We start from the raw sequence: 14,785 nt of genomic DNA, 5'->3' as shown, positions 1-14,785 counted from the left end.
TGCAGCCATGATTGCGGGTTCTTCATGTTTCAGATCCTCCAGTCTTACGATGGCGAAAGCATGTGCTTGTTCGATCAAAAAGACATTCTAAACATCAGGATGACCATGTTATATAGCTGGCTGACAGGTGGAGACTTCAATATCGATTTGAAAGATGTGTTAGGTGTTGATCCTGGTATGATTTTTTATGTTTTCGCAAAATATATCGCTGGCTATGCTCTATAACACATGTTTTTTTGGACTGCACTGTTTTGGTAATTTTTGTTTTTTGATACACAAGTGAACTTCCTGGTTTTGTATACTTTTCATGCAGGTCCATCTCTTGGTATCGAGGAAGACAATTTCTCACTTTTTGAGACTCAGTCATTCACACCAGAAGTTCAGATTATTCCTGAAGAGAATTTTGATAGTCTTGTAAGCAAGACAAAGAAGATTATCCAGAGGCTGCATTCCAACACCAGAAAATCTTCTAGCAAAAAGGTTCCTGACACTGCAGAGAAGGGGAAGGCTGATGTAGTTTTGCTCGACGACGATGATGATTCTGATGACTTTGTCACTCAGCTTGGTAAGCAGCTTACTGCGAAGCCCATTACAAAGGATGTTCGGCGCTGTTCTCCGACTAGCAGTGATGATTTTGAAACTCAGAAGCCCAGGCAGTCTAGTGCTAAAAATCTGGTTCTTTCGAATAAAAGGCCTACTAAATTGTCCAATAAGTTCGGGGAAGAAGTCCCAAACTTTGTACCATATGTGTTTCCTCATTTATCCAAGGCCAAGCAGATGATGGAGTTAATTCTAAGCAAGGAGTACATCAAAGCGCATGGAAGGTATGTTTTTCATACTTATTTTATTACTTAGTTTATTTATTTTTTGTGGCATATGAACTTAAAACAATGTGCTAAGTGAACTTCCCTAGTTCTTTATTTGTTTCTTTTCGTTTATGAGAGTTCCATATTTTTATATATGCTAAGTGAACTTCCCTAGTTTTATATAAAAATTTTTTTTGCCTTTTGTATGTGTGTGCAGTGTCCCCTTGGTGAAGTTCAGCAATCCTTTTGATGATCCTGTTTTAATTGATGCCAAATACATGTATAAACTGTTTGGCCGCTGTGAAATGTTGGAATCCGACATGATGGATCGTATCATCAATTACTGGAAGGATGATCCAGGGATGAAATATATTTTTGAATCTGGTTCCCGTGTTTTGATGTCACCTCATACTATCCCTGTAGGTTTTTTCAACGAGATAAAAATTTATTTTTCACATATACCTTTTTATGCATATACTTATTTTGTATACTTTCTTTTTTTTGGGTTGTGTTTTTTCCTTTGTTTTTTGTGCAGTACTTGCTTGATTTTGCACCATTCAAGCTAAGGGACAGCAATGGTAATCCATTACCGAGACCACCTTTTGATGTGAAGTCTGCTGCTAACATGTTCAAGCATTATGTTCGGCCTAATGAAAATTTGCTGAAAGCAAAGTTGGTATGCTTTTTAATCTGAACCTCTTCATTTCTGCTGTAGTGAACTTCCTTTTTTAGGGCTTACATGCGTGCTTTTTTCTAAACAAATTTGGGTTGTTGCTGAACAGATCATCATCCCTCATTTCATGCATGATCATCACTCTGTCTATGTTATGAACAAGTACACTGGTACGTTGGACATCCTTGACAGTAGGAGGTATACTGGTCTGGCACATACTTCAAGGAGTCGGCACCACGAGGATCGTGTTGAGATTGTACGTTATTTTCTTTTCATCATTTCTTCGTTTACTTTTTCACTGCAATCATTTTTACTATTTTTATGTGAACCCATCTCGTTAATATAATGTGAACTTCCCTAGCTTTTTTTTATGTGTTTTAACTGCTGCAACCATTCAAACTTTTTTGTGTGTACTCGATATGTTAGTACAATATGAACTTCCGAGCTTTTTTATGCGATTCAACCGCTGAAACCATTTTTCACTCGTGTGTGAACTGATTTTGTTAGTACAATATGAACTTCCTAGCTATTTTTTATATATAATTTCTTAAACTGCTGAAACCATCCATAGTTTGTGTCAACTGATATGTCAGTAGCATGTGAACTTCCCAGCTTTTTGTGTTTCTCTTTTTTGTTTTTTTAACTGCTCAAACCATTCACTATTTTTTGTTTTTGTTTTTGCAGATTAGTAGGATGGTGGCCTTGATTAAACATGTGTATGGTGTTGCAGATTTTAACAAATATAATGGTAATATACAGTGGGAGGTTGTTGCTGACAGGTGTTCATATCCAAAGACTCCAGCACAAGGCCCTAATGAGTGTGGCTTCTATGCTTTAAGAATGTGCGCTACATATGGCGGTGATAAGATTGCTGATAATATTAAAAACCAGGATGTAAGTGTAGTGCTGTCTCTTTTTTCTCTATATGGCTCTTTTGTCTCTTTTTTACAGTTTTTCTTATGCTTTTTTTGTTGCATTCCTTATTTGTCTACCAGCGGCGTGTTGAGGATTGGAAAGCTGAGTACATGTATCAGCTCCTTTTTCATCCCAAGAATGAAATTCTGGTGGGGGAGTGGCCTAGTATGTTGAAAGATCTCATGCTGCTTATTGGTCTAGGTTCGCAGACAACCCAGCAAGCATTGGGATCTGCATGATGATGATATGATTCAGTTTTTCCCAATTAATAGTTGATAGGAAATTCAACATTTTTTTTAGTGAACTGAACTTCTCATTATGTGATTGAATTCAGGATCCAGATTTAATTAGTGAGGATATCTTCTTTCGTTTTTCAAAACAGCAAACCGTACACAAATCTGTTGTTGTTTTTGTCATTAATGAACTTCTCTCGTCATCACGAGTGCGAACTTCTTTTGTTTTTTACCAGTTATGTGTGTAATAGTATTCCCATATTCATTCGTTTTTTCTCAATGCAAACCGTACTATTATTACTCGTACGATCGTAAATGTTTTTTCCCTTAGGAACTTCTGTGAACTTAAACTTCTTAATCTTTTTCATTCATAAGCGAACTTCACACTCACTCTGTGTGAACTTCTTCATAAGGAAGCATTTTTATTACATCATCAATACTGAAACAACCATAATTGTTCTCGGTGTGCTGATACAAAACATAAGGTTCAATAAAGTAAAATGGTACATAAGTTTATTTTCATAGCAAATTTTTTAGACTCAGTTGCTAAGACGTGTCACGAAGCATCCGAGTTCTCTTGTTCCGTCGTAGAAGCGAGAACATGCAGATATCTCCATCTTTTATTTCTGCACCCATGACTACATCCGGCCAATTTGTTGTTATCACTCGCATGTCCAGTTGCAACTTTGTTTATCCGCACTCGTGTACCAACCCATGCATTTGTGTTGGAGGTTATTGGAATTGTTGTTGGAACCGTGAGATAATTCTTTAGGTGTTCTTCGGTGTATTCCTTATTGAAAGTCCGCATGAAACACATGAAATTGAATATCATAGCAATGTAACAACCGATCTCACTATGCAAATAGTTTGAAAGTTAACATGAAACATTTTTTGTGTTTCTTCCGTAAGTGAACTTCACATTTTATTTTATCTGAACTTCTGGAAGCATGTAAATATCGGAGTACTGTTGCAGTTTTAGAAAGTTAGTAAATACATGATTGTTCAGTCAATACAACATATGTAATACAGGTAGTGTATGAAATAAGTTTTGGAAGTTGGCGGTTTAGTATTACCATTTTGCCCCTCGTGAGGTTGTTCGTTGTCTTCCCCATCTTGCATACATAATATGGGATTTGTGGCTTGTAGTCAATTACTTGCCTTTTCAGATGATTCAGATTTGCCTTAGTCGGTTCAACTTCATTTCCGAAGTGGCGTTGCTTGTCAAAGAATTCCATTCCATAAATTGTTGGACCTTCACAAAAATAAGCACATTTTTTAAGTTCCATAAAGTATTTTTGAAATCATTCTATCTTTTATTACCTCTTAACCAGGTCTCTTCATCGCTTTACTGTCGCCGAGGATGATGTACGATGGACCGAGCAGCCATTCCTGTCACAAGATTCCAACATAAAACATATATTGTACTAACTGGACCGCTGCACTTATTTAAACTGAACTTCCACTTTTTAGTCTGCATGTTTTTTGTTATACTTTGTCTACATTTTAAACTCCAACTTTTTTATTCTATATTTTTAAGTTTTCCATCACAGTCTACTAATGCCGGCCGGATACAGGTTGTACATTTTTATACATGTTGTTTCACAAGTGAGCTTCTCGGAAGTTCTTATCTGAACTTCGTTTTTTTGTTCATCAGTGTCTGTATTTCCCCCCCCCTGCGTACCATTTCTTTTATTTGATACTTTTTGATAGATCCATCGTAAGTAAAGCATTTTTTGAAGTAGTCTGTAAGTTATCATTTTGTTAAGTTGTTAGATCTTTGTTTTTTATAATAACCGAGAGTCAAAACCACTTTTAATGAATGATTTCAGAGAGGGAAATGCAGTGCGAATAAATGAGTAGATGGAAGGGGATGGGTGTGGGTGTGGGTGTGTGAGACGCACCTTCTTTTCGGTATGTAATCCCTTCGCTTCTCTTACCCTTGATTACTTTTGCGGATCTTTGCTAGACTTCTCTTTTCTTTCTCTGTTCTTGTCCTCCCCTTTTTCTTTTCCTTCGATTTCTTCTCCGTTGGATGGAGTGGTGGAGTTGGGTATGGCCGAGGCGTGGTTTTGGTGGGTGGGGGTGCGGTGGGTTGGTGTCGAACGTGGTTTTTATTCAGGTTTTTTACTCTATGCGCCAACGTCCGCACCGTTATCACGTGAACTTCTCGTTTTGTTTTTATGTTTAAACCTTTTTTTGTCCGTCTTGCATGTGAACTCACCCTGGACTCGGATAAGATTCGTTTGTTTGTTATCCCGCGGGATTGTTTGTTATCCGTGTTTCTTTTCTCGGCTGTTTTCTTTTTTGTTTTTTGTTTTGGATATGTATTGTTAGTTTCCTGAATTCGCGGATCACGACGTGTTTGTTACATCTCAATCTATAAATACGGGTCTTTTCTTTTCTCGTTCGGTGCACGTGAATCACCAATCCTTTCTTCTTTTCTTTTTCTTCGTCCACCGATTGCATGGCAAAAGCTCCTTTTTCCCACGAGTACACCCTCCCCTGCCATGGCACAACCACTATGAAGGTTTTGTACACGAATGCAGCAGCTAGTGTTGAGGAGTGGATCACCAATGCTGAAGCTTCCCTCGATTATTCTGCTAGGAAGATCGTTGGTCTTGATGTTGAGTATGATAGACTCAGTGGTACCTATTTCAATCCGAAGAAAGCTGCTGTGATCCAGCTATGTGTTGGCACTGATGTTCTTGTGTACCACATATGCCATGCTGATGAGTGGAGTGAAAGTTTGTATCAGTTTCTTCATGGCTATAGGTACATTTTTGCTGGGTTTTGCACCGCAGAAGACCGCAACGTTCTCTCACGTTCAAAGTTATATTGTCATAATCTGAAGGATATCCAGGCAATATGGAGAGATCCGGACAACAAGAAGAAACCTCAAGGCCTGAAGGATGTTGCTGGAGCTATTATAGATCCAATCTATCTTGAGATGAAGGATGGTTTTGGAAGGAGAGAGCACAGGATGTGGGTTGATCCGCCGCCTCTACCGCCAAAGCATTTGGAATATGCTGCACGGGATGCATATGCAACGTACGAGGTTTTTCGAAGGCTCGATGTGTTTGAGAGGGGCTTCTTCGCCTTATTCAAACACCCTGAGAAGAAGCGTGGCGGGGATTGGTGAAGAATTTAGTTTTGTAGGGACATTTTTCTTTTTTTTCCTATGATCAGATTGTAATCGTTTATTTTCCCCTACATTGTTTTTTAGGTTTTATGTTTAAGAGAACTCCTTGTTTGGTTAGATCTGAACTTCGCACTCATTTTTTTTTTACTTTATGTTTCCATTCACATTTATTCATTTTATAATACAATGAAGATGTCCCTATTTTTTACTTGTTTTTTGTTTTAATCTATTTTACAACGCAAATAGAATGTGAGGACTTCGCAGCTGTTGATATCTGAACTTCTTTTTTTTGTATGTGTGTTTTTGTTTAATTTTCGTACTACCTTTTTTTCACCCTTCATTAATAGTGAACTTCGTTTGATAATTGGCTGTGAACTTCCTACTGTTAAATATGTTTTTAATCAACATGCACGTGATCAACTGTCCAGCAGTTTGAATTATGATATATTTATTCTCACAACATCTTGTAAGTAGTATGTGAGGACTTCGCGACTGTTTGATATCTGAACTTTTTTTTTTGCATGTGTGTTTTTGTTTAATTTTCGTACTACCTTTTTTTCACCCTTCATAAATAGTGAACTTCGGTGATAATTGGCTGTGAACTTCCTACTGTTAAATATGTTTTAATCAACATGCACGTGGTCAACTGTCCAGCAGTTGAATTATGATATATTTATTCTCACAACATCTTGTGTAGAGGTTTAAAATAAATGATATTTTTTACGACATTTCCTTTTGTTTCAAATTTGTATCGCTGGAAGTAGCACGAACAAATAGTGAACTTCAGCAGTATATTAATGTAATTTTTCGTCAGTAACTAACTACATATCTCTTTTTCAATATACAAGTGACGTCTCCATAGTTTTTTGAGCAATTCCTATTCTATTTTTCCTTTTTTATGTCTACCTCTTCCTGGTACTCCTTCTTATAGCTGCTGGTGTAGTTTGTGTTTTCTTCTTGTTCTTCTCCTTGCTTCTATCTTCCATTGTGTTGCTATCATTTTCTGTTGACTGGGTGTAATAGCTGTTCCTCAAGCTGCCTTCTTGCGCAAGTTCCGGAGTTGTGTCCCCTTATCTTATTGCATGAACTGCAAACTTTCACCCCTTGTGGTTTCACTATCGCACTATCACTTTTTTGTCGTTCAACAATCTGTTGTTGTAGTATCTTTTCCCTGTTGGGGCATGTTGATGCGTAGTGTCCTAGCCTCAGGTTGCACACGCTGCATTTCCTTCGTCCTCCCTTTTTATTTAACTTTTCCAGTTTGTCATCCACATCCGGTGTTTCTTGTGTATCTTCTTGCTCCGCGATATCTTCATCCTCATCTTCTTGCTCATATTCTTCATCATCCGTCTCATCTTCGAAGCATTCACCCTCATCTGTGTCCAGTTTTTCCTCTTCATCATTCTCTGGAATGTGCTGGCGAGCAAGCAAGTTTCTTATGCGCACCTTGATATTTGCTGAAGATGCTGTAGGCCCATACACCTTCTTATGTGTTTCCAAGAGTTTTTTAGCCAGCTGCCTTGCCTTGCAGGTTCTTGAATTGTGGCCATCGATTTTATTGCATGTTCCGCATATTCTTGTACCTTTCGGTCTCCCGTATTCATCTAGCTGCGGTTCCGGACGGGCAGGTGCGGGGGTTTGCATTTTCCATTCCTCCTTGCGGCATATCTGTAGTCTTGCTTCCTTTTGTTATTGCAAGTAGTGGAGGCTGTATATCCGCATATGGATCATTGTCCTCATTCCGAGGAATGTCGTTGTGCTCGCCGATTTCTCGTGTTGTGTTTTCTTGGTTCGATGATTGCTCATTGTTCTCCATCTCTGCATCCTCATTATTCTCCATCTCTCGCATCCTCATTATTCTCCGGCTCGCATCCTCATTGTCCAGGTTTGTATTGGCATCTCCGAAGGCGAGATAATGCTATTTGGAATTTTGCTTCCGAAGTGCATCCTTTGTTTATAATTTTAACTGCTTCACTTGTAAAGGATTGTTCGTCCGTATTCAATTGAAGTCCCATCATCCGTTGTTGTCCTGTAGTCTCCGCGGTTGTAATCGGGGTTTGTCATCGCATCTTTGGTGTATCTCTGGAGTATATACTTGCTTGGTATCTCATCCAGGCGTAGGTGCTCAAAGACAGCTATGACATGGTGGCAGAACAACCCTGTGTGTGCATAAAGTTAACATTAGCTCGGTTAATTTTTTTATTCTTTCGTGTCAACAATTACTTTTTTTACACGCATCTGTAGTGTAATACAACCAAAAGCAATTGCTGAAAGAGGCTTTTTTTTTACTCGTATGTTCCCACGGCTTACATTCGCATTCATAGCGGCCTTCAACTTCATCTGCTAGCACTCGAACTCATGTCTTGACCAAGCGAATTCTTTACTCTGATTGTAGTGATGCACAAGGTAAATGTTGGGATTATCCCGGGAAGTCTTAATGCGGAAAGTCTGTGCTTGTGATATTGCCGCTCCCGGAAACCGAGTACACTGCCCGTGTGTACTTATCCATCACCTGTGCCTCGAAGCCATACCTGGTGACTGTTTTCCTTGTGCCCTGCAATTTTGATTTTTTGTCGGTGGAAAAGTCATTTGCTTTTGAACATGAAACATAAGATAACTTTTATATAGATATATGAACCCCAGAACTAATCAGATGTGAACTTCCATAACATGTGCATACTTTTTTATATCGAAAACAGATGACACTTTTTGTGTACAGAAGAACCACTGACCAAACAGTTGTGAACTTCCATAACATCTGCATAGTCTTTTTTCCTTTTTTTTATGTTCTCATCCTATGTGTTTCCAAATTATTGAAGCATATTTTTTTACATTAACATAAAAAAGGAAATCGATCACTCACCGTTGATGCATTTGCCTCCGCATTCTCTCGCTTCATGCCTTGCTCGTATGCGGTTGTTAACTTGCTTAGCAAAAATGTGGAGGTTGTCTCGTTCGATGACAAAACCCCTTTTCGAGCACAAAGTTCATGCTCTCGCTTCTCCGTGTTGAAGTCATGCGTGCACGTAAAACTTCCTTCCAGTAAGCTGATATCCACAATTTCCTTTCAGCCCATAAGTTAATCATGACATTTATATCATGCAGATTGTACTCTTCAATCAAAGCCTTCCACGCATCTTCAAACTCGGATGGCATTAGGGGATGGTTCAAAATTGCGATCGACTTATCCTTCAAATCGGGGAATAGTTTATAAAGCTTCTTCGGCGGGTCCTTATGCTTGTTCATTATGTGCCATCTACAGAACTTATGTAGAGTCCGTTTGAAAATTTTAGGTATTGCTTTTGCCATTGCTGGGCATTGATCCGAACAATTATTAGGAAAAAACACATCGGGTATAATGCAAGCAAACTTCACAAAAACAAAACAAAGGTGAACTTCAAGCAAATTAAATATCTTTTATTTTTTCGGGTTGCGGGGGTGTAAACATCTGAACTTCTGTGTGTATTTTGTTATGAACTACAACTGAAGGTACAAACAGGAGGATAGATTCTGATTTTCTCCAAACCTGTAAGTATGCAGATTGGTTGTTTACCGCCCATGCATTCAAGGAATCTGCTGAATACCCATTTGAAGGACTCCTCGACTCGTTTCCCATCAACGCAACACCAAAGATTGTTGACTGCAAGTGGTTGTTTACGCCGACAAATACCGCAAGGGGCAAGTGGTGCTTGTTCGACTTGTAAGTAGTATCGAAAGTTATGCAATCTCCAAAATCTGCATATGCTGCCCTTGAGCTAGCATTAGACCAGAAAACATTTTCCAGTCTGTTTTCGTCATCAACCTTGTAGTCATAGAAGAAATTTTCATTCTCCTTCTTCATGTCTTCAAAGAATTTGAACATATTCTGCACCTCATTCATGGACTCCTTCCTCGTGTTTTCTGCTTTCTCGCAAAAATAAATTTGTTTGTTATTTTTTTTTTTTGGTTTTGCTTTTTTCTTTTCCCTGTTTTTAATGTAAGTTTTCATTTTATATATAAAGGAGGGGGGAGTACTTACATGTTCGGTATGTCTCTGTTGTGGCAGCCAATCTTATCACGGCCCCCATGCAGCCTTGTAAGCAGGCCCATTATGTTTACATGTTTTATATTGCTGAACTGAAGGTCTTTTACCAACCCCTTCAATGTTGGATCCACCTTTTTGTGAGAACGCATGAAAACTAGCATTGATGGGCTTAACAGCAGGGTATGGTTGTGCTGAAGTGTAATGTCCTTGACAATGCATGTACCATCACTCCTCTCTTTCAATCTCATAAAGGCCTTGCACCCAGTTCTTTTGGTCATCTTGTCACGCTGTCGGTCTTCCTCGTTGACACTTTGGCGGTGTGCACCTTCTCGTACACATCTCAAGTAACGCCTGCTCTTGTTGTGCTGTCCTTTCCTTATCCCAAACCCTGTGTGCTTTGCATATGTATTGTAAAATACATATGCGTCTTTGAATGTGCTAAATTCTTGACCAATGGATGGTATCAGGTCCGGATCAAGATCTGCGACTCGCAAATTGCCACGGTTTTGTTATCGCATTTTTTTTTGTTTTTATAATACATATGTTATTTGTATGTTAACTTCAGGAAATAGGTCAAGTGAACTTCCTAAAATTTAATAAAAAATAAGAACATGGACTTCTTAAAGTCATCTGAACTTTTTTTCACAGAAAAACTGTTGCACATGAATATCGAGAACATATCAACTATACATTTCATATAACAAACCGAGCATGTGAACTTCCTAAAAATCAGCTGAACTTTTATCATGGATATAGTGTTCACGAACTTTCCAAATCATATCAACTGTTTTTTCTAAAGATATAGCATGTGAACTTTTATCGAGCAATATATAAATTGAACTTACGTGTGTGTATGTTCGCAGCTCTGCGAGGGTGGCTCTATCATCCGGTACTATGGGGCATGGCGGTGTGACTTTTGGTACATGGCAGAGTGGATCTCGAGGCGGCATATGACTTGATTGAGTGCCTCGACGATCTTGGTGTATGTTGTCACTTTGACCATCCCCATAAGCTGCGTTGCTCGTTCGAAGCATCATTGCTAGAAGACGACTTTTGCCCACTCGTCCCTGTTCACATCGTTGCTTCCAGCTGTGGTTGTTGTAGATGTACTTGTAGATTGCCGTTTTCGTGGCTGACGGAACGTTGCATTACTAGCAAATATCTCCTCAGTGCACTTTATTGGAGAACGGGGTTTTTTGGTGGACCTGACCAACACATAATATCCTCATCATCATCTGTTGATGTTGTGGTATCCCGCTTCCTTTTGCTGTTATCCATGTCATCTTGTTCTTGGATTTTCTGATTGAAATTCCTTTCAACGGCAGCAGCATTTGTCTTTCTCTTGGGATTGCGGAACACTGGCTGGATAAATGAAACCGGCTCATCACAGGCATATGGGAGTCATTGGAGGCTTTTTAGGGCCTGACCAGCTGATTATCTCGTCGTCACTGCCTGTTCCTGATTCTTTGCCGTGCAGTAGCAGAACCTGGTAAGTTTTTTAACATGTGAACTTCTTGAACATTGGGACTAGAACTTTTATACATAAAACTTTGTCTGATGTCTTCAAAAAACTAAAACAAGTAGAGTTAACCGCCAAACAATGTAATATGAACTTCCTGCATACATGCTAACCTGCATACTTATTTTTTCGTTTTGCTGTTTTAATTTATTTATAACTGAAGTGAACTCCATGAAACTGTTTTTAAGAACTTCCCAGTAAAATACATAAGTTTTCTTCTTTCCTACAATAGACTCTGCATGTGAACTTCCAGTCTCAATTCACACGAGCCTGCTCTTATGTTCTACTCTAAACAAAATCCAGTGGAGGTGAACTTCCAATATTTTTTTCATATAGAACCTACTAGTTTCTCTTTTTTGTTTTACATTGTTGGACGGAAAAGCATTAAAATAGTCATGTGAACTTCCAACACTAAATTCATATGAACTTTTTTCACGATGATCCGAAGTGTTCCTTTTTTGTGCGGTGATGGACGCAAAAAGCAGTAAGTGAATTATGTGAACTTCCTGGTTTTTATTGTTACCTCATGCTCTGCTGGCCTCTTTTTGGAGCTTGGCTGGTTTGAATTTGGAGGGTGCTCTGCCGATCTGCGTCGAATTGGAGCCATTACTGCTTGTAAGGAGGCTGGATCTCGCCGTTCTCCGCCGCTGGGTCCTTCGCGTCAGCCTACCGCCGCCGTTCGCGTCCGTCGCGGGCTCCCTCGTGTCGGCTCCCGCGGCCGCTCGCTCGATCTCGCCGACCAGGTAGCAGGCTTCGATCGTCTTCGTGTCCGTCGCGGGCTCCCTCGCGTCGGCTACCGCCGCCGCTCGCTCGCCCGCGCCGACCAGGTAGCAGGCTTTGATCGTCTTCGTGTCCGTCGCGAGCTCCCTCGCGTCGGCTACCGCCGCCGCTCGCTCGCCCGCGCCGACCAGGTAGCAGGTTTCGCTCGTGGAGCTGGTTGATCTCCGCTCGAGGCGGGGCGCGAGTGTTTTTACGAGGGGACGAGGGAGTTCACTTCCTAAACGAACCGGTATCGGTCGGCGGGAGGTGGGGAGTTCGGTTAGGACGGGGGAAGAAACCGAGTTGGATTAGGGGGGGTTCTAGAATAGCTATTCTAGAACCACTCTTATATATATATATAGGATAAATACTTCCTACTCCTGGGTGTAGTTACACCCACATCTAATATACTACCATACGGAAGTATATATGATACTTTACCGGTTTGAGTATGTTACTACACTATATCTAAGATACTCCAACCCAAGTTTGGTTAAAAAATGCAACTGAACCCATAGTTTGCATTATATATCCGAAATACATGCATATGTGTACGTAAAAAGTGAGTCTACGTAAAAAAATGTATATACTACCTACAAATTAGTATATATACTACTAAAATAGTCTTACATACTTCATACTACACGTACATACTCTTTGGTATGATAGATACTCTATAGATTATGAGAAACACGCGTGGGTGTAACTACACCCGGGTGTAGTATGAATATGTCCTATATATATATATATATATATATATATATATATATATATATATATATAGGATAAATACTTCCTACTCCTGGGTGTAACTACACCCACGTCTCATATACTACCATACGGAAGTATATAACATACTTTATTCGTTTGAGTATGTTCGTACACTATATCTAAGATACTCCATACCAACTTTGGTGGAAAAAAATTAAATACACCCATAGTTTGCACTATATATATAAAATACATGCATATTTATACGTAAAGAAATAGTGTACGTAAAAAAGTGAACATACTACCTACAAAGTAGTATATATACTACCAAAATATTCTTATATACTTCATACTACATGTATATACTCTTCGGTATGATAGATACTATCTAGATTGTGTGAAACACACGTGGGAGTAACTACACCCGGGTGTAGCATGAATATGTCCTATATATATATATAGGAGCATACAGCAGTACAAGAAAAATACCAGGGAGCACTAGTAGAAAAAGAGGCTTCCGTCCAGCCCCATTAGTCACCAAAATATAGGAACCGCGACTAATGGGGTCTCTAGACCTATAATATCTCAACACGTACGTAGAACGAGCTAAAAAAAATAGTAATAACACTAAAAACAAGGCCGAATCGAACCGGAATATCAATTGTGGAGTCAGAATCGGAGAGCTCAGTACGCATAGCACGCCGGCCGCCGCTACAAATATACAGCAGGCGCCCGCCCGTGTCCCCCAACTGATCACCGTTTACCTCGCCTTCGTCGATCCACAGCCCAATCTTGTGTCCTCCTCCGGTGGCTTGATCTGTTGACATGGACGGCTCCGGCAACGACCATGCCTCCCCAATGGCCACCGACGAAGAGCAATATAATTTCATGCCGTCGCTACCGCATATGGGGCTTCTCGTGAACTTGATAATGCGCAGAGCTGAGTCCAACATCGAAACCACGGCCACGGGTTACAGCGACGGAGAGTACGAAGACATGATCGAGTATAGCGACGACGACGCTACGGCGGCGGCGATGGAGACATGATCGAGTATGGAGACGACGACGCGTACGGCGGCGGCGGTGGAGACATGATCGAGTATGGTGACGACGACGCCTACGGCGGCGGCGGCTTCGGCTCGGTCCCGGCGTCCGGCGATGAGATCGCCCGTCCGGAGAAGGCAAAGGTGGGGGACACGAGGGAGGCGGAGTGCGCGGTGTGCATGGAGAGTTTCCGGAGAAGGTGCCGACATCGGGAAGCTACCGTGCTCCCATGGCTTCCACGAGAGGTGCATCTCCGACCGGCTACGGGTCAGCCGTGTCCGCCCGTCTCGCCGCTCGCGCTGCCCGCTGACGATAAGTGGACACAGTCGAAGACAGAGGTTGAGCATAGCACGATCGAGGAAGGGTATGACTATGAGGACTATTTTGCTGATGTGGTTCATGACAACGAGGATGATAATGAACAGGAGGAGGAGGAGGAGGAGGAGGAGGAGGAGGAGGGGCCTTGTATCTACTTGAACCAGCGACATGAGGCGCTGTGATGCAAGGGACGCTGGCTCAAGTGCTCAATGGCTGAGAAGTACTATGTTCCTCCCGCGAGTCTTCTGTTCTGGAAAACAGTTTGTTAGATGCTATGCTTTTGTGATTTGCGTGTTGCTGTGTCTTGTCCTTGTAACGGCTGCGGTGAAAAAGCAGCTAGTTGTAGTGGTGTGGTAGTTTTCTTCGCTGAAGACATCTAAAGGTATAATTGATGCCCCCATAGGGGAACTCACAACGATTTGAGCATCTCAACCACACGATGTAGTCAACTGAAGCATCTGAGTCGTTCATTATGGGTAAGATTCACTAGATCAAGACATGGAACGGCAAGAATCAACCCATCTGCCACTGCGTTTGGGCCCTTCTTCTAGCTGGTCCATGTTGTCAGCTGCTTGGGTGATTGCAGTGTGGGTCACGCGTGTAGGAAGCGAGCACATTGTAATGTCCCAGGTTTAGAGACGATC

Source organism: Lolium rigidum, chromosome 3 (genome assembly GCF_022539505.1).
Source record: "Lolium rigidum isolate FL_2022 chromosome 3, APGP_CSIRO_Lrig_0.1, whole genome shotgun sequence".
NCBI classification, from domain to species: Eukaryota; Viridiplantae; Streptophyta; class Magnoliopsida; order Poales; family Poaceae; genus Lolium; species Lolium rigidum.
Note: the sequence above shows the minus strand (reverse complement) of the source record.